This window comes from Dromaius novaehollandiae, chromosome 17 (genome assembly GCF_036370855.1).
Source record: "Dromaius novaehollandiae isolate bDroNov1 chromosome 17, bDroNov1.hap1, whole genome shotgun sequence".
NCBI lineage: Eukaryota > Metazoa > Chordata > Aves > Casuariiformes > Dromaiidae > Dromaius > Dromaius novaehollandiae.
The window spans coordinates 4,254,062-4,274,438 of NC_088114.1; the positions used below are offsets into that span (position 1 = coordinate 4,254,062).

The following is a 20,377-nucleotide window of genomic DNA, read 5'->3' on the forward strand; positions in this document are numbered from 1 at the left end:
ACGTCACGTTACTTAACCGCCCAACGAGCAAGTTCAGCGCGGCTCTGCCGATGTTTCGGCACGGAAAGGTTGGGCACTTCACCGACATCGGGGCCGCGGAGCAGAGGGCCGGGGCCACCGCAGCGCCCATCACCGCAGCGTCCGGCCACGCCGGAGGGCTCCGCTCCTTTCAACCAGGCGCCCGGGAAGACGGAGGGGAAGGAGCTGAGAGGGGCCTGGGCAGAAGCGGGAATAAGCAGGGTGCCACAAACCAAACCGAAGCAGGAGGGGAAGGGTCCAGGAGCCCACCGCCCCGCCTGCGCCGCTAACGAAGCGTTTCTCCTCCAAAGCGGCTCTTCAGCGAGCAAACGCGGCGTCGAGGCTGGGGAAAAATTAACTCGGGAGCTCGGCGAGCGAGCGGCAGCCCCCTCGCTGCGTTTCCCCACGCCGCCCAAAAAGCATCGCAAGCTAACACGCAAACTAAGGCCGGGAGCACGGCCATGCTGAGCTGCTCTGCAAGGAGCTGGGGTTTACGGGGTTTTTTTCCACGGATCCTTTTTAAACCACTCGCTTTTGTTCCTTTTTCCCCTTTAAACCAGCTACTTCGAAAGAAAACAAAACAAGCTGCTGTGACTAATCCTCAGCTTTGCCAGCTGACAAAAACCACTGCATTACCACACACCGTGTTTAAAAATATATATGTATATATATAATTTCTCTTTGGGGGAGGGGGAAATGGGAAGCAGCCCTGGGTGCCGTCACTCCGTTCCCAAGGCATCGCCCAGCACCCGCATCCCGACCGCGCTGATGCCCCTCGGCCGGGCAGAAACGCCACGCTCAGATGGAAAGAAGGGCAAACGGTCTCTCCCCACCGCTCCCCAAGAGCCACCACCACCACCACGAGCTGCCACGGAGAAGGGGGAGCTGCTGGGGGGACTCGGGGAACGAGGGGCCGAGCGCTGGCATGGCCGTGCCGGAGGGAAGCGCGCCCACAAACCTGAGGCTTCCGGACAAGGAATTACCCGTAATTACTAATAATACAATTTTCATGCAGCACTCATGAGCACGAAGCCGTTCTGCCCTCGCAACGGACAGCAACAACAAGAGCCGCAAACAGTTACCGAATTAGCTTTTTAAGATCCCAGGGATTTTTTTTGAGCCTTCATAACCATCACAACATTGGTCTGGATGCACGGACACGGTGACCACGAGAAGGCCCCGCTGCTTCCCGGCCGGCGGCCCGAGCCACGGCTTGGTGGGCGAAGGGCCTCGTGCCGCTTCTCCGCTGGGGAGGAACCGCGGCACGCGAGGAAAGTCGGAAGCTGTTCCTGCAGAGTCTCAGTAATGCTCCTTTTTAAGGGATCCTGCACCTCCCGAGTCACAGAGGTGGCCGGCCGGCACGGACCGTGGCTCCCAAAAGCACCACCCAGGTGCTTTCCTTGTTAAACCCCAGCCTAGACAACGCTGCTCACCAATCCGCGCTCCCCGGAGCACATCCGAGAGTGGAACCACGAGTCGGAAGAGCCCGCGGGGCCATCAACATCAGCCTGGCGATGAGGACGCGGCCACCTCACCGGCAAGGTGAGGCAGCTCCCGCGGTGGCGAGAGGTGCAGGAGGCCGAGGAGGCTCCGTCCCGCTCGCAGAGCCCCGGGCGGCCTCGCCGGGGCCACGCGCGGCTGGAGGGGCGAGGAGCCCTCGGGGACGGCTGTCCCCAGCACAGAGCAGCAGGACGCAGCTCCCCCAGAGACATCTCTAGCACTGAGAATGGAAGAGAGCAACTATTCCGGACTGCTGCATCCTCTCGGCTTCCTGAATTTCGAAGTCTATAACGATACGGCTCCTGGAAGAGCGCTTAACCGAATTAGAGGACATCTTGCAAGCTCTCCCCTTGGCAGTAAGGAGGCCGTGACGTGGAAGCACTCCCGGCTCCGCAGGATCCAGGCCCTCCATAATTCAGTTACGGGCCCCTTTTAGCAGAGGGGAGAGGCAGGTATCTTTAAAGCAGGTCATACAGAAGATCGCATGTTGTTCCTTTGTGTTTGGGTCCCCCCCGGCCCCTTGTTTAACTAGTAAAATGAACAGCTGTTCTTTCTCCTTCACCAATACTAATTTCACTGCCCAGAAAGTCCTGGTACCAGAGCAATACTCATCTCAAATTAAACATGAAGCACGGACTCAGGTTGCCTTTGAGCAGGGAGGACAGGGAATCCAAGAAGCTTCATCCTACGCTAACCAGAGTTGGCGTTGCCTAGTCATGCTTGCTCAAGGAATTTTTATGCAAGGGAAGAAGAGATTTTCCACAGTGACAAACGATTTATACAGTTGTCCAAATTCAAACACCTATTTGACAGTAGATTCAGCCTGTCCTTGGACTCATCCACGCTCTGGAACGTGTCCTTAAAAGGAGAGTTAGTTGCTCTTTTGCATTAAGCAAAGCTGTGCTAAAACGCTTGTTTCCGACAGAGCAGGGAGACAGACATCGGGCGGAAGCAAGCTGTGCCTGAAGACCAGAATTCCTGGCAGATGGGTCAAGAGCAGCAGCTGTGATCACAGAAAACACATGCATCTTTACATACTTAGGGCTGCCATTTGGAAACCATCACAGAAGACAGTCTGCAGCAGGAAGAGGGGCCATTTTTGACAACAGGTTCTCCTGAGCCTTTCCAGTGGGTGTTGCAGCTGGATGTCTCACTGGAGAGGGAAGAGGGCAGCATTAATAAGGAGGCAGTACTCATTCATGACAGCATCAGAAACACCATGCCGAAATACATCTTTAGTACAGCACAATCGCTACCTGCACGAGAACAGCACTCGCTTGCCTGAGTGGGCTGAGCTGCTGTTGTGCAGCACCAGGCTTGAACTGCCTTGGCAGCACTGCAGACCTGTGCTGGACTCCCTGGGCAAGTCGGGAGCGTGTTTCCCTTCTCCCAGGGAGCGGGCAGATTTACCTGCACAAGGCACCAGGATGCGAAAGTGGAAAACAAAGGGCTTTGATGACAACAAAACAGAAAAGCGATGCAAGTGTTTTGGCTTTCATCCTTGATGGGAAGCAGGTGGCTCGTACAGGGATGGCCAAGACAGCACCTGAAGAGGCAGAGCACCACACGATTGCAGGGTGAGGGCTTGCATTTAATACACAAATCACGAGTTTTTGCAGAGCTCGTTACATACCACTTTCTGCAGCAGAGTCAAAGGCAGCTCTGCAGAGGCCGTGCAAGCCAGCCAGGCAAGTCCCGCAGCGGCGAGGGCTGCCGTGGACTCGCCGAGCCGCGTCATGGAAAGAGCCACAACCACCTTATTGCCACTGAAATGCCACGGAGATAACGCACTGGAAACGCAGCGAGGGGCACTTCTATGTTTATTCTGCAACAAGACCAGTGCATTGAATCTTTCACGCTAACCGAAGTCCCAGACATCCAGCAGAAAACGACAGCTTTAACATGACCACCACCTACGCTGAATTGGCCTGACCTCAGCAAGGCAACTTCTGAAACGGCTCCCCCTTTGCCCTTTTTTCAAGATGTTATTAATGGCTTCTTCTCCTCTGGTAGCACCAGGGAGACCCAGGAACTGTTACAAGCAGAACTAAGAATGAGTTTACCAAATCCCTTATGCCAGGGACACTTAAAATCCTGCCCCAAATACACCCTGTAGTAACAGTAATTAAATAAGCAAAACCGCTGTACTCCCAGGATCTTTCATTGAAGGATTGCGGAGCACTTCAAGCAGAAGCATTCGTCGTGCGACGGCGTAAGCGCAGCTTTGCCCTCTCCCCTCCCGGCGAGGCCGGGGAGGCAGCAGACCGCTTCCAGAGAAGTGCTGCGTAGGTCAACAAGCACTCGTGTCCTCTGCTCCATAGCTGGGATGCAGAGTCCCAGGAAGGGTGATGCAAATGTTGCAATACACATCGGAGGGCCGGAATAAGAGGAGGAAGAGCATTAGGGAGAATCGTGTCGAAGACCGAGCCAGCTCTACAAGCTTTTCAGAGGTGAGGACACCAAGGATTACTCCTGAAAACCAGCCTGCTACAGAGGAGAAAGCAGGGCAGCAGGAGGATCATTCAGCAACGCTGATTATAGAGGGAAATAAGTCATCGTTACAGCACTCCTCAGTACCATTTTAAAAGATTGCCCCTACCAAAAGCACCTCTTCAGCCTGGTGAGAGGAGCAGGATTCAGGAAAAGCGGATCACTTCCAAACGCCCAGCAGAACTCAGTTCTCTGTGGCAAGTTCTGCTCTGCAACTTCCAGAAATATCTCTTCACCCTAAGCAAGGCCACGAACCAGAAAGCTGACAAGCAGCAAAGCAGCGTGCTTCATCACGTACTCAACAGGGTCAGCTCTTCCCAGGTTTTATTCCTGAGACCCAGTCCTTCAGCTATTTGCTATTTATGCACGCTGTTCATCTGAACTTGCCTGATACTCGTAAGCATTCGCAGGTCTCCAGATAAGGCTTGCTCTATTCAGAAACAGCAGCGCTCAAACAGAGAAAGATCGCAGCATTAGTCAGAGTTATTGACAGAAAGGAAATTATACAGCAGGTACAAAGAGAGAGCCTGAGCGTGTGTGTTACATATTTAAATGAAGTCGACGTTTCTCCAGAACCTCGTTGGTTTTTCTCTGGAAGGCTGCAGTTGCAAAGGTAGGATTCTTCCCAAAAATAATCAAACAGCTATTCTTGTCACAGCGGGAGAGGAAGAGGGCCAGGGAGAGGCTGAATACCACAAAATTAATATCCCAGCTTACTGGAGAACAACGAGGAAGCATGGCTAAGAGGAGGGGAAAAGTCGAACTGGAGGAAAGAAAAAAGAAAAAAGCCCATAACAGTCCAGAGTTTAGACACTTAATGCCTTGTCACGAGAGATAAATTGCCCACAACAAAGTACGCACAGATGAGGAGTGACCCACGAAATGTGTGATGTACACAGAGGAGCAATGCCTCTTCCATCCTGCACTGCTCCAAACTCGGAGAGAAACATGAGGGGAGTGTGATTCATGCTTCCCAGCGACATAACCCTATTTGCACTTCTGTCTCCTTTTTGGCTCTGGTTGAAGGCTGAGAAAATGCATTTCTGTGAATGAATCCCCTAATAAATTAGGGAAGCTTCTCATTGTGGGAAAAAACATCCCCACTGCCTAGCAAACACAGTAGCTATTAAATACAAAGAAGACTCAAGAAATTTATGTTATTATATCTTAATGCCTTATTAGCTCAATTATCAGCCAGGATTTTTTTCTTCTGTTAAGTATTCTTTTCTGCAACTGGCATATTGCGTTATTGCCCCATTGCTGTTTCAAGGATTTCTCCCACACACGCAGTCCAAACACTCACTTCTCACTTTAACCCCCAAATCTGTAAACACACACGCAGATAGTTTTACTGAACTTGAGACTGCAAACACAGTGCTGTTTTGTGCTAAGTCGAGCTTTAGCAGAGAGAAGGGAGGGGGGAACAAAAACAAGAACAAAACAAAGAGTAAAAGCCAAAGCCCTCCAACTCCACAGAAACCCTGTTCCACCAACTGTTCAGACCAAAACCAGCTTCTCCGGCCAAGGCTTTGGCATGACCCTGCTCCCTTCCCTTACACAAAGCACGTCGGTCCACCTGGAGCAACGTGCTGCATCGCAGACGCTTCTCTTCGAGAGCACGTACTCGCAATTTTCATCCTTTGCTTTACGTGGACGCAATAACCTCTCTTCAGGCTGAAAACACACAAGAAACAGTTGCAGGTTGAAGAAGATGCAGGAGCAGCAAAACAAAACTATCATTTCTGACATTATGCTGCTGGTGAGTCATCAATTAGTTCTTGTTTGTCAGTTCCTATAAAGGCCGAGATCTTCATAGGCGGCTGAGGCCGACAGACCCCTGATTTAGGAGGCGGCTCGGCTTGGGCCCAGATGCCCGGAGGCGAAGACGCCCGTCCCCCTTTAACTGGAGGCACCGGAGAGGAACTCGGAGGACAACGTCCTTCCCTGCAGCCCCTCGCGCGGCTGTGACCACCGCGAACCTCGCGCTACGGACACCCCGCGGGTGCTTCACGCCTCTGCCCACCGTCACCGTCCCCCGCGGGGAGAAGCTCTCCCGCTGCCCGAACCCCGCGTCTCGCTGCCGTCCCTGGCGCAGGGCTCCCTCGCGCAGGCTGACCGCGGAGCGGGGAAACGACGTCGCGGCGAGCAGCCTCGGAGGGATGCCGCGACGGCGAGCGGCAGCAGCGCATCAGAAGCGCCCCGACGCCCACGCGGGACGGCAGAGGCGAGACGCAGCTCGCTCCCGGCCGCGGCAGAAGTGCTGCAGGGCGTTTGCGCGCACAGCCTGCCCCTCGTTTCAAACCCCATTGACCAGGCAGCGTGGGGGAAGCGAGGAACGTGTTTGTATTCAGCGGCAGGGACCACATACTAATTTGCAATCTCTGTACCAAAGCGTCAAAAATATCACTTGTATTGAACGAGCGCTTTATTCCCTTTATTCTCACTCTCCGGCTGTTCTTGCCTATGGTGACCCACTGAGTCCTTCCTATACTTTTGCTTTCTCCCCCACAACGAACTCGGTTCGATCAAAGCTTTGCAGAACAGAAAAGTCTGTTCCCTGCTGCAGCCAGCCAGAGCAGGCTGTTTTCGCTAGAAGAAACAGCGTTTACATTTAATGCTGATCTTCCACGACATGCAGCTAGGAAAGCTGGAGACCAACACCACCAAAACAAACCAAGTCAGCAGGGACCAAGGGAGTCGAGTTCCTTATCCCTGAGCACAGTTTCCCCAAACCCGGCTGCTCTGCAAAGGCAGCTCTTCACGAGGGAAGGGGCTTGCTCAGGGCCAGCACAGCCTCCTCCAAGCAGGATCAGAGCTAAAGCGTTCAAAAGTCCCTTTAAAAAAGTAGCAGCCTTTGGATGTTAATGCTTTTGGAAAACAGGGACTTAGTACCTTGGTGATCCAGCAAGCTATTGGAAAATTGTGTTTCTCCTGCTTAAAAGCTTGCGGCTCTAGGAAAATTCGAGTTACAGAATAGGTTTTCGGCAATAAAACCTCCCACTGAGCAGCTCGAGTTTTCCTAAGCTAATTCTCGAAAGCCAGAGCTGGCAAGGCAGATCACACACTCACGCGGTGGATTCAATAAGAGTTTGTTCATTTGTGCACGTTTCGAAAGGGCGACCCTTTCTGCATCTCTCCTCTTCCACCGTTATATTTAAATACATTAATATTTTAATCTTCTAAAAGCAAAAGCAATTTATCTCTTCTTTAAAAATAAATAAGGTGGGGAAAGCAAACTTTTTTTGAAAGCGGTATCTAGAGAAGCATTTTAATGTAGATACAGACATGCTTCAATACCCCTAAAGCACAGAAAAGGTCAGCTCCAAGGTCACGCGGGACGAGCAATTCTGGATGCCCAATTTGAGATCTGTTAACCTGTTAAAAGGAGCCCAGTTTTTAAGAGGACAAAAAAACCCCACAACCCTCTATTAATGGCTTTTGAAAAGTCAGAGGAGCAAACAGACTTCCAACACTTCAGAGAAATATTTCCTTCCACGTTAAAAAAAAATAAGATAAATAATGATAATAATAATAATAAAGAGATGGAGAAGAGACAGACGGACATCTGGGTTATGTTCCCAATGTAATTAGAAGCCTGACAACAGGACGGAATAATGTCAAACAAATTACGAGCAATGTGTTTTCATTCACAGGGTGACAAGTCAACAGGCAGCCAGTTCACTGGGAGACTGATTATGTACCGATTCCTTAAATAAAATAAACACGCTTGCATACACGTACAGCAACGGGGAGCCCAAACACAGCATTGATTTCCCTCGGGCAGGGCTGAGCATCCCAATTACAGCCGAGAAACCGGCTGAGAAATGATGGGAGTATTTCAGGGTACCGAAAGGGAAGGGCTTGGCCATCGTGCTTGGGCGGCCCATGGGGCTCTCTACGCATCTCCCTCCCACCCAAGGGCTCTCCTGGCCGGGGTGAGGAGACGCAGACCCTTGAACCATCTCCTCGCAGCGGCAAGGACTCCCCATGTGTCCGAGCAGCTGCAGCTTCACGGGAACGGCGACGTGGAGCCAGGAGCCGAGCGAGCTCCGACGTCAGCGGAGGGAAAAGCAAACAGACGCGGCACGAAGCGCGAGGCCGCGGCGGCGGAGATGTCAGGCCGCGGGGAGAAACAGCGCGACGAGACAGCGTGACGGATGAGAAAGAAAGGTTACAAAAGCAGAACAGGCTAGAAAGGCACTTATAGGATAATAATCCCTGCCTGAGTTTCTAATTATATCCATAATACTTAAAGCTGAAAGGATTTTAGAAGGCCAATTTACTTCTCGTCCTCTGCGCCGTTTTCTGCTGGCGTTTGCCCCAAATGCCTGGAGACGAACGGTTGGTTTCAGCCTCCGCGACCGCGCGCGAGCTGAGGGGAAAGCCTTCAAACGCCGGACACCCACCCGCTCTCCGACCTACCCACCGAAACGCGGATCCAATTTCATTTTAGTTATATCTCTGAAGCATGAACTGGCCTAAACTCCTCCAAAATTTAAAACAAACAAACAAACAGGAGATAACGTGCATTAGATGACCAAGCAAAGATATCAACTGCAATCGTGAAGCTCCTCGGAGCAGAGCGCTCCAGAGAGGAAAAAATACGCAGACCATCTCGTCGCGAGCGGCAGCGCTTCGGCTCAACCCGGACCGCTGCCGTCCCAGAGACACGGTGCCCCGCGAATTTTAATGCCACACGTGCGACTTCACAAAACCAACCCAAATTCCACAACACCAAAGGCTGCGACAAGCCTGTCGGGGCAGAGGTTGTAACTGGAAGCATTTTGAGTTGGAAATGAGCCAACGCAATGGGAAACGCCGGCGCGCTGCCGGGATCGGTGTGACTGTCCGGAGGGAACGGGCCCGTCCCAGTGCTCGCGGTCCGCGGCGTGACTCGAGCGCCTCGCGCATCCGCTGACACCCGGAGCTCGCTGCTCATCAGTGTTTTCCGCCCAGGAACAGGGGGAAGGGAAAGACTTTGGGAAAAGAAGAAAAATGACACCGGAGATGTTGTTACAACAGTTCAGAATATTTCAAGTGGTGCTTCAGAGGCTGCGGTGAGAGATCCCAAAGCGGCAGGGACGGCCTCAGCACCACCACCGCTCTTCTGCAGCCGCTTCAAGCTATCGGCTTCACAAAACCAGTGACAAAGTCGGTTCATTTCTCCTTTCCCATAACAGTCTAGCTTGAACTCAGCCTTCACGTCACTAAAGAAATACTCCATTCAACAAAGCATCAGTTAAGGACCGAGCAAGCCACACCTTCACGTTAAGTTACGCCTGTCAGTCTTTGATTTACAAATACATTTTTGTCAGCTTGGTTTTTTAATATAAGATGCTGGTATCGTGAAGGATAACGGTCCCCTCCATCGAAGTAGCATCTGCTATAAAAAATGCACCAGAGAGCCAAAGAGCATCTACAAAGCACCGAAAACAGGCAATTAAGTATTAAACAATCTTTCTGTATAGGGGTTAAAAATGAAAAGATAATAAAAACCAGAAATCTAAACACCTTCTCTGCACGGGTTTCTGGTAGAATAGTTCCAAATAATTCAGCTTGTGCTCTACCAGCAAGAGGGAATCGAGCGAGGCGCAGGCTCCTTGCTACGTTGCCAGGAATAGCTGTCACGGAAAGCAGAAGCTTCCGCGGACGGGCAACTGGCTGATCCCACGCGTAGGTTATAACACTGACTGATCTCCCCAAACAGTTTTCAGAGGGAAAACAAAAAAATTAAGATCCGTTTTTGTCCATCCCTAGCCCCAGAGGAAGTCCTGGGGAATAATACTGCCTTTTCTCTCCCATTTTTCAGATGGGTAAATCCAGTTCAGCCATTTCTTACCCAATATGGGTACAGGTAACAGGAAAAGTACTTTGTGGATCATAAGGCATTGGTTTTGCTGCCAATGGCAGTGGTATGTGCTTCATGGAAAAGTTATATTTTTTTTATACGTGAATCCATGGAGCTTACTGCTATCGTATCCAGCTACCTGCTGTCACACCCCTGTACCACTTAAAAAAAGGCAAAGGAAATAAAGGGAGAAGTTACCCTCTAAAACAAGCGTATCTTTTTTTGTGCTGAAGTCGTCAGTGAAGAAATAAAAAACACGACTGCAACGAGCTCGGATTGCTGCTTTCGACTCTAATGGCTTCAGAACAGTAATTAAGGCTCTTCCCGACTTCATAACCACGCCATAACGCATTTATCAAAAGCGCATTACCACAATGGACACATTCACTCTTCCTGCAATATTCTGACAGCTCCCCTTGGACATTATCAGTAAATAAAATCTTACACGGTCCAATTAAAGAAAGCATAAATCCACATCATTTCTCGGTGGCTACCTTGTCTTGAATGCACCGCACCATCGAGTTTTTAAATGGAAAATGAACAAATGCTCTGAATACTGTAAGAAATTTCCTCTCCCGACCTGCTCCGGGATGCTGAGCCTTTCTCTTCCGAAGAGCCGCAGGAGGAAGGAGAGGAGGTTACTCAGGAGCTTTGTTCCATCACAACCAGAGGAGCAGTTCTGACAGCAGACACTACCGTCAAGTGCGTTTGGACGCGCATCAAGTCTCTGCCTTGACAAATGGGACCGGGAGCCCTTTTGCGGTGAAAGCGCCCAAGGGAACGCAGCAGGCAGCGCAGAGCCGTTCCCCCCTTCGGTGAGCAGCAGAGCGGGATTGCGGTGCTCTCCCCTCGCTCCCATCCCGTTGCCACGTGCACAGCGGAGCAGCTCCGCAGGGACGCAGCCCCCCAGCCCGCCCCACCAGACCCCACGGCGTCCCAGCAGCCGTGCACGCGCGAGGCCCCCGCTGCCCGATGACGGCTACCAAACGGGCCAATGCAAGCGGGCGAGTACTGGCACGAACAGGGCTGAGCACAGGTACAACTGGGGTTAGCAACAAGGAGCATCCGTAGGATCTTCTGCACCTGGGAAGCTCTGTACGCTCCAGCCCAAACATGCTTCACCTGGAGGATGGAGGCAGGGAAAGAGAGGGAAGACACAAAACTCACAGTCTTCCTCCCCACACGTCACCAGAAGAGGTTTTGACGACGGCATGCACCAGCCAGCCCCCAGAAACAACAGCTCAGAAGACTTCAGGGTGGAGACAACCGAGAACGCATGACCCTTCCTCTTCAGCACAGGAAAGATTTTGAACCAAGCAGATACTTGGTCTCTAACTGCTACCCTGGGGCAAACCAGAGAGTTTAAATATAGTATTATCATCATTATTAGGTCAGCATTCAAGCCAGAAGCAGCAATGCCCAGTGCACACAAGGGACGCAAAGCCCTTGGCACCCCTCACCCGTTAACCAGAGCCGTGCACCTCCTTGGCGCGGGAGGCTTCGGTCTGCTCCTCGGTGCAGCGAGAGCTGTGGGCAGCGACCCGAGCAGGAGGCTCGACGGGGTAGCTCTGCCTCTCCGATTTTAGCATCCTATGCAAAAACCACCACTGAATTTCCCTAGCTGCATCTGCGAGACAGGCAGCATGCAAAGGAGCTCTGGGGGTTTTGTCTCTGGGTTTGTAGGAGGCAATTTGTCAAGAAGCCTTCTAGGAAGCCTGGGGTGAAAGCAGAGTCCTAAAACTGGCTGCAGTAAGTGAAAAGCGTAATTTGAGCACTGAGATGTACTTCACTAAGGTGTTCTTTAAACCACCTGGAAGAGCTGCACCAACCTCCATTTAAAAATAAATAAATTAATTTTAATTTAAAAAATGAAAATAAAACATTCATCATCCAGAAACAGACTAGCAAGCTTTCATTCAATGAAGTACTGCTAGAACAAAATTATTTCCTGGTGCTAATTGGCTCCTAGTTTAAAAAAAAGAAATCATAAAAAATAAAAATAAGTAAAAACACACTTAGCAAGGAATTTGCCACAGATTTCCCTCAACAAATCCTTTCTCCATTCAGCACTTCCCAACATGAACCGGGCTACTGACTCACCAGTAATTTCTTCCTCATGAGGGAAAAAGTGAAATGAAAATTCAGAGCCTGAAAATGTTTCCTTCATTTTGGGAGCAAGGTCAGGGCCCCCCTGCAGCCGGCACGCACCGACGGTCCCCTCCGCCTCCATCACCCGGCTGCGGAGGGAAAGGGGAAGAAACGGTGAACCTACACGGTGCATCCAGAGGCCCAAGGTAAATAAAACATTCCTTTAGCTTGATTTATACTTAAAAAAAAAAAAAAAAATCATTTATTTTAGTTTTATTTATTCTAACAAGAATAGGTCCCTTTCCGGCAGCTGGGGAGGCCGTCACCGTGCCGGGCCAGGTATTGCCCTCTTCCCCTGCTCCTGGCACATCCCGAGAGACAGGAGTCCTCCGCAATTCCCGCGAGCTCCCGCCGGCTCCTACCTGCCCGGCTGCTCCCGGCGGGCTGCTCGGCCACTGCCAAGACCGTCTCCCGCCGGCGGCCGGCTCGCTTTCCAGCGGGGAAACGCGGGAGCGGGACGAGCCCCCGCCCCGGCCGGTCCCCGCCGCGGAGCCCAGCCGCAAGCCGCCCCACCGCGCACGCAAGCTTATTCCTCGTAAAAAGTTTGCGCAGGCTAAAGGAACCAACTCCAATAAAGTTTTATCGCTTCCTACACCCAGTCCTCGGGGAAGTCCTAGCAGAGCCGCGGCAAACGCCGGGTTTGGGTGCGATTCGGCCTGTGGTGGGGGAAAAACGCCTGCTGAGGTGCCGGCCGTCGGAAGCGTCAAGCAGGTATTCAGGAGAGATTCAGCCCCAAATCAGGAAAAAAGAGAAAAAAAAGAAAAAAGAGAAAAAACACCACCACTTCATGTGCACTCACAGGCCGGGCACACCCTCGAGCTCTCCGGAGAAGTTTTACAGCTTGTAAAACGCCCTGGATTTGGTCGGGGAGAAGCCGCCGTCCGCTCGCGACCTTCGAAACGCCGCGCGGGAAGAGGGGCGTCTCCGCGGCCGGTGCGGCGACAGGGACGTGAGCAGCCACGCGGGACGCGGCACGGCCTCTCCCCAGGCCCCCGGGACGGCGTGCGTGGAAGAAAGCTGCTATTTTATAGAGACATTTTCCTTCCAGCACGTGCCGCTCGGCCATCCGTCCCCAACCCCGCAACGGGGCGCGGGGCGGCTCTAACAGACGGCACGGGCAGGAGGCAGAGACCGGCGGCAAGATGCAAAGCACAGACGGCTCAGGCACTTCTGTGTTTCACAGAAGGGCGTTTCGCAGGCCTTTATACCCCATTTATCAAATTATACTTGAACGGGTGCAGTCACCCCCATTCAGGAAACCACCATGCATCTTTTCCGTTCAAAAAGGCAAATAAACACTTTATTTTTGAAGCGTTTTGCATGAGACACGCTGCCTCACGAAGGCCCCGGAGCAGACGGCTGCTGCTCCGACGAAGGGGAGCCGCGGTGCCGGCGAGGACTTCTGCCCACCGCGACTCCGGCGGCAGCATCTCGGATCTCCACCTCCTCCCCGGAGACGCGCCCAACCGCGCCGACGATGCGCATTGCTACCCTGAACCAGTGGGATTTTACAGCCCGAATTTTTCTAGTGCCTTCCTCGCCCTCGTAAACATCCCCGTGTTTGCTCACAAGTCATTCCATTAAAAACAAACATGCTGCCGCTCCCTGGCAGCGGGACCGGCTGCCGCGAAGCAGCGCTGCCTCGCCAGCCACCTGCACCGCCTCCCCCCCGAGCCAGAGGCATCTCACAATCGCATTACGCCAACTAAATAAAATTATTTCCCCCTGTTCCAAGACATAAAACAAGCGCGTTATTATAGTCAGAGGCACCGTGATTTAATAATTTAAACAAAAGACACGCACAGCGATAGGAGCATATTAAGTAGCACGGCACTTCATTACTGCGGGAGCCGTCATTTATGATCCCCCAAACCAAAGATGGTCCTGAACATTATATGCGCAAATGCGTCACTTCGAAATTACAACTTAATCATATTAACACACAGCACAGAGCTTTAAAAACCACTGTGATCTTCTTTTGTTTTTTCCCCCCCCGAGGTGAAAAAAAAAGCAGCTCTCAGAGATAATAAATCATTTAACGTATCAGTGGAAACGGATTACTTATGAAACGGGATTTGCAATGCAAAAAGCGAACAGTGAAGCATCACCTTCCTGCCCCACCTTCTCCCCGGGCGGCCGGGGAAGGCTGCGTCCCCAGCCCGCCCGCATCTCCACGCCAGGTCAGCGGCAGGGACGGGAGCATGGGACATTTCCCACCACCCGTCTGCGGGAATGGGCTCATCCTGCTCCCGGAGCTACGCGAGGAACGAGCCCAAACGCAGGCCAGCCACCCAAGGTCTCCAAGTGCCTTGAAAGCTCTGGACCACGCTGTACGGAGAAGTTAATCTGGTAAAAATGCTTCGGGCACTTAGCTACGGCCCAAATACAGCTCTTCGCCAAGACCGAGGACAATATGTTAGTAACTAAAGTTTAATTATATCCACAAACACATTTCTAGCTGAGCCATGTAACCCATCTCTGCAGATCTCTTTTTTGGTTCTTCTAGTGGTCCCATTAAGAAATTAGCTTTGTGTTTACTTTCATAGCCCAGAATACACACTCATCGGATATTAAATTTGCTCTTGTTTTGTTTCCATAGGAATTTTACTGGTTCCATGTTAATTAAATTATGTCAGGAACAGACAACACTTCACAAAGGACCCTCTAATCAGTGGCTAAAAAGGGATGGCTACAATACTGTATTTATGTAAAACCTACTGTATTTATGTAAAACCGGCAAGATTATTTTCAAAAGACAAAGCACGATCTCAAAGAACAAGCTATTGTCTCCCCACCTATCAAATGCAGAAATTAAGCAGTGAGAACAAATCTTAATTATTACGTTTGCAATGCTTTGGATTAGGTGAGATAAGCCTGCAAAAAAGTATCATTCCCTGGAGAAATGAGAAGACTCCAGCTCCTCGTGACACATAGGCCAGGTATTTCAAAGAAATTTTGCAGAAAAAACAAAACACAGAAGTCAGCAGCAGACACCCAGCCAGAGCTCTGCAGCCAGCCACGGCTCCATACGACCCCGCGGGGAAACCTTCCCCACCTCAGAGACCCACCACCACTTTGACGTATAAAAAAGTTGTATCAAAAGGCTGCCCACTACTCCAAAAAACAACCCAAAAAGCCAACTGCCACGGAGGCAATGCAAGCAGCTATGAATATTTTATACCTTCCCACACTCTTTCAAGTGCATCAACCGAACGTGCAAGTGAAGAGCGCGCACTCCACTCTAATGGAAGGGGCAGAGTCCAATTAATGACACCAGCCTTCAGAAGTCAGCAGAGACCGCACAAATGGCTCATTCGGGAAATTTTTCTTCCTGAAAGCATCCGCGCACTATAATAAAGCAACCATCGCAAGCGTTTATTTATTAATACAGAAAGATTTATTTATGAGAGACCTGCAATCAGCTTAACTTGTGAAAGCGCTGCTTGACGCAGCTCAGCCGTTGGCTGGAGTGCCTGGTCTGCGTCCGCGTCCGGGAGCAGTGCCCATCGGCACCGGGGTCGGCTCGGAGCAGCCCGGGCGACACCTCGGCACTCGCGGTCGTCCTGGCTCGAGGCTGCAGTCACCCGGGCTCCGCTTTTATGCCCAGCTCCAATACGACAGAGGGAAAGAGGCAGCTTTTGCAGGCAAGGAAAGCTGGTAGGTGGCACGCTCAGGGCTTGTGATGGCTTTTGTGTAAGAAGCTAGAGAAATGTTGGCTGCCTTCCCTTAAATTAGCATGGCACGGAGACTTAAGAGACTGCTAATGTAAGGCAAGTTGCATAAATCCTGTTTTTCTAGGAGAGGAAGACCACTGCTGGGTGGCAACAGCAGAGATCATGCCACACTGGCACGGCAACACGTCCCCGCTGGGGCGCTCCACCTCTGAGAGACATGGGCAACCGCAGGTTCGGCAGCCGGTGGCAAGTCCCCATGGTGCCACTTCACGTGTTACAAAGAGTTATGTGCCACAGGATCTGCCCGTGAGGGTCACGAAAGCAGCCACGCTCTTGGGTTAGCACGTTCAGTCATGACGTAGGCCAGCTCATATTAAAAAGAAAAGGAAAGGGAATGGCACAGGGAGCTATTTCCATCCACAGAAAGGCAACTATTAGCTTCCTCTCCCCACTTCCTACTGTCGTCTTAGCCGAATGGTTTTGCCACATTCTTCCATTAAGACTGCGCAAAGCCCAGAGAGTCAATAAAAGAATATTTCAGATCTTTAAGGAAGCAGATCTATGTACTGTTTCAGCTCTCTCTCTTATAAGAGACAAACCCAACCCAAAGCCTTGCCCAGTTCCCAACTATCTGGTCCTAGTCTTCTTCAGCTTGGCCTTTATCACTCACACAGCCATGGTGCTAATAACAAGACTAAGTACAGGTGTCTGGAGACAGCCGGTACTGCACTGAGCACACTGCAAAACTAAACACAAGTTTTGCCAGCACAGAACAAGGGCAGATGTAAAACCAAGGCAGCTTTTCCAGCAGCAGTAGCCTGGGATCACACCGCTACGTCCTGCCTTCCCACCTCCTGAGCTTCCTGGCAGCCGGACGGGAGGATACCACAGCCAGAGAGAAACTGCAGGTCGCTGCCTCTGACACGAAAGAGCAAAGCTAATTATTCCAGATGACATTTTGCATGTTGAGCACAGATGTCAAAAGCTGAGGCGCTGATGCTGGTGAGCCCATCACCGCACCTCCCGCGCGGGCGCTCCCCGACCCCGTCCGTGCTCCACCACCGCCCCGAGCCCCAGGCACCGAAGCAGGGCGCTCGCGGCAGCGGGGCTGCACGCCCCACAGGCTGCCCGGGAGCAAAGGAGGAACCACTCGAGACTTTTATTCCACATGCAGAAGAAACAGCCAGAAGTGAGAGGAAGCAGTATCAACTTCCGAAGTCACAAGACCTGTCATATTCCTGCTAAGGCTGGACTCTCCCATGCAAGAGCCTCGAGCGCAGCCAGGCACGCTCTCGGGTACCTTCCTCCGTGGTCCAGGCTGCCGCCCCTCCGCTGAGCGTTTCCCCAGCTCCACCAACCGCAGCAACACCGCTGGCCACCATCAGCTCGGTGGGGCGGCATCGTCCACAAGCGCCGAGGCCGGGGCAGTCCTCGAGACGCTCAGGCAGGAGCATCCTTGCCCGCGTCCCCCGCTTCCATTTCAAGCTGGAGCCACTTGCCAGCACAGCTGCTCATTAAAGCTCGAAGTGACATCTGAAGACTCAGAGGCAAATTAAAAAAACCCTATGTTTCTTAATCTGATTCATGCTTTTTTAATGACTGGAGTTAGTATCATGTGGAAAGCATCTCTTCCAGGAGAGTACTTTGACCGCTGCTGTTTGCAAATATAAGACGACTCACTAATGCTTTGTTAAACTTCTCGCAGAAGTATTTATATCAGCACCCCTCTATTTTTTTCCAACAATAATCTAATTCACGTGCCTCTTATCTTAGCTATGAAACAGCATGTTAAATCCAAGACCACAGCTCGCTTAGATAACTGGGATTGGGCATATCTAGCAAATCATTCCTGCTGCGACATTTCTGCTATTGGCACCGTTATTTCCAGGCCCAGCATGGGCAGGGAGGGGAGCAGTAACTGCCGCTCTTTGAGGGAACAGAGAAGCAGTCAAATTATCAAAAGCGACTCTGCCTTGGTCTATTCACATGTTAATTAACATTCTGGCAGCCTTTTCCAGAAATAACCTTCAACAGTTACCTAGAAACATAATCCATCAAAATAAACCTCAGGAAGAAAAAAAACACCACCAACAAACCTTCGCTGGTAGATTGCATCCAGACTTAACAGAAACTAGACTCACTGATCAAGAAAATAGCTCAAATTAATTTCAAGGTTATTTTCTTAGACAGTTCTTTTACAAATAGTGCTGTCAAAGTTTCCCTCGCCTCGTTCTTTGTTCCTCTCCCTCAGCTCTTAAGAATATACTGAAACCCTACGGGCCTCTACAGGACTTAAGAGCATCCAGTGGAACCTAAGCACTTAGGAAGCCAGGCCTACTGCTCTTGAGCTTGGCAGTTAAACCATCCAGATGAGATTAAAACTTCCAGTCAAATAAAATGAGAGCTCTCCTCCAGCACTGAAGCATTCCCCTTTCTCCAGAACTCCCTCCCCAGATTTCTTTCTAATCTGAATAAATATAATATTTGCATCCCCCCCTCCCTTTTTTTTTTTTTTTAATAAATACAACTGCTGGGATGATGCAAATATAGTGCAGTCAAAGGATTTTCTTTAGCTACTCGGAGCACTCCTGATCTGCATGTTGATTTTAACTCACTATTCTTCTTAAACAAATGGGTAAGGGAAAAATCTGTCACTACATATGCTGGTGCATCTTTCTCTCTGCTCGGAGCCCGCAAGCCCGTGCCCAGAGACCAGCACCAGCTGGGACTGCAGAACGCGCTGCCTTCCTAAGAGCCGGCGCAGCTTCCATCTGGAGCTTTACAACCGACGTGCAATTAAAAGCGGCCAGCGTTCAGCCACGCCAGCCAAAACACCTCCAGCGCCAGGACCCACCCGAGGTCCTCTCCCGGACCACGCGCACGCAGCCCCGGCGAGCCGGGCGACGTGTGCACGCACACACCGGTGCTCAAAGGACACGGAACACCGCTTGGATACAGCGCTCCGTTTCCCAGCACGGCCTCGGAGGTCTGCAGGAGACGTGCTCCCCCGGGCCCGCAGAGAGGGAACGGCATCGCTCCGGGGGGATGTACGTGCTTTGTACGCGTGCACGTGTGCGTTCGCTTCTGCCCCTTACCAATTCTACACCTTCCTGAAAGTCATATTTTGAGCAGAAGGAAACACGTCTGACTGGAAAGACAAGGATTTCTATACCATATATTCCAGAAATCACCCATCGCTATATCAGGGGCCTGGTACGCCACTAAGACTCGTTAAAAGGTAATAATCTGCTTCCAGAAAACTAACTGTTATGGGTCAGTTCAAAAGATATAACTTCGGGATTTTCATAAATTCTTTTACTTACTTCAATCCTTCTCTCCGGTAACCAAGCATGTATCAACTCACGCAGACTCACACGTTCAGCCCGTGCTGCTGATCGGTTTGGATGGAGGGAGCCGCTGGCAGCTCCATGATCTAGAGTTCTAGGGCTGGTTCTGCTGAAATCTATTAAGTTTTGCTTTTGGCTTCAGTGAAAGTTGGATGAAGCCCTAAACAGGTCTACTGATATAACCTAGGGGACATGGAGAAGGTGAAGGAAGGCAATATAAGGGAAGAAAATCTCAAAGCACATTAGGTTCCTCAGTTAAGGTCCTACTCTATGCAATAAAAAAAAAGAAAAAGTCAGCATCATTCTTATCCGCATTACACCAAGCATCTTTTGCTTCCAAAAGCTCTTAAGGGAAAGTTTTCAGTTACCTTTGCCCCCCTTTACCTCCGCTGACAAGGCTGCTGCCAGCTGCTACATGGTCTCTCTGGATATCATGAATTAAGTTCTAGCTTTTTCTGACACTTGCACAGTTAGAAGGACATTTATCAGGTTAAGCCCAGATTTCTTTCCCCGTTTTACCAGCAGAGTTTTGGATGACTAATCAAAAGACTGCATATATTTTAAAGATCTAATTCTCCCTTCACTATTTATACTAGTCAATGTCACTTTGACACTCTTCTGGCTTTAGCCTGCAAAAAACTTTCCTATTTAAATTCCCATAAAATGAACATGCTCTTATAAGCAGACGAAAGTGCTCTTCCCTCCCTCCCCCAGGTTAACTTTAGTGTGAATGTGTGACAGCTGAAGCTATCTCACCAAAAACACAGTAAGCATTTTCCTTCTTGGGAACTGCGTGTTCTTGCAGTTATATTCAGTGGACCAGAAGAGTATGGCATAGTCCAAGAAATCAGATAATTATTTTTCCTAACTGCAAGAGAACCTGCGTTGGCCGGATACAGTTGTCACCACCCAAGCGCCAAGGGTTCAGCTCAGCGCGTTACCGAGATGCCCTCTGCAACGCAAATCAGCACTGCAAATAGTCATCAGGCACTCATCCATTACCGATACGGCTTTGGGGCTCTGACTGCTTAATCAGTGTTTCCTCTTGCAGCTATAAATAATTTCAAGCAAAACACTCACTTTGTAAATTAGTCTAAAGATTTTTCAGAACTGCCATCCATGAATTGCTACCTCCTATTTTAGTAACTGGAAAATAGTCAACAGTTCTTAAGAACTTTTTGCATGTCTCTGTTTTCAGTTTGTGCAGATTCGGAAAGTACATTTTACTTTTTAGTTTGAACCGAGTGATTTAAGTCAAGCTTGACTACCATGTTTGCCATAGTTTGTATTGCCCTCTTTCACCTATATTGCCTGTACCCTCGCTTTCTAGGGCAAGTTATTGAGAGGGAAAC

The 20,377-nt window shown here is 50.7% G+C and overlaps 1 protein-coding gene across 7 annotated transcripts in view; it reads right to left on the reverse strand.

The window, feature by feature from the left end:
• Window positions 1-20,377, reverse strand: part of PITPNM2 (phosphatidylinositol transfer protein membrane associated 2) — a 125,952-nt gene that overhangs the window by 83,386 nt on the left and 22,189 nt on the right. The window contains exon 1 of one of the 7 annotated variants that reach the window (XM_064522001.1): window positions 2,557-2,658. The exons of the other annotated variants lie outside the window; for them this stretch is intronic. The gene's annotated coding sequence lies outside the window, so the exon portion shown is untranslated. Of the gene's footprint in view, window positions 1-2,556; window positions 2,659-20,377 lie in introns of those variants that run through there. 7 annotated transcript variants of the gene reach the window in all.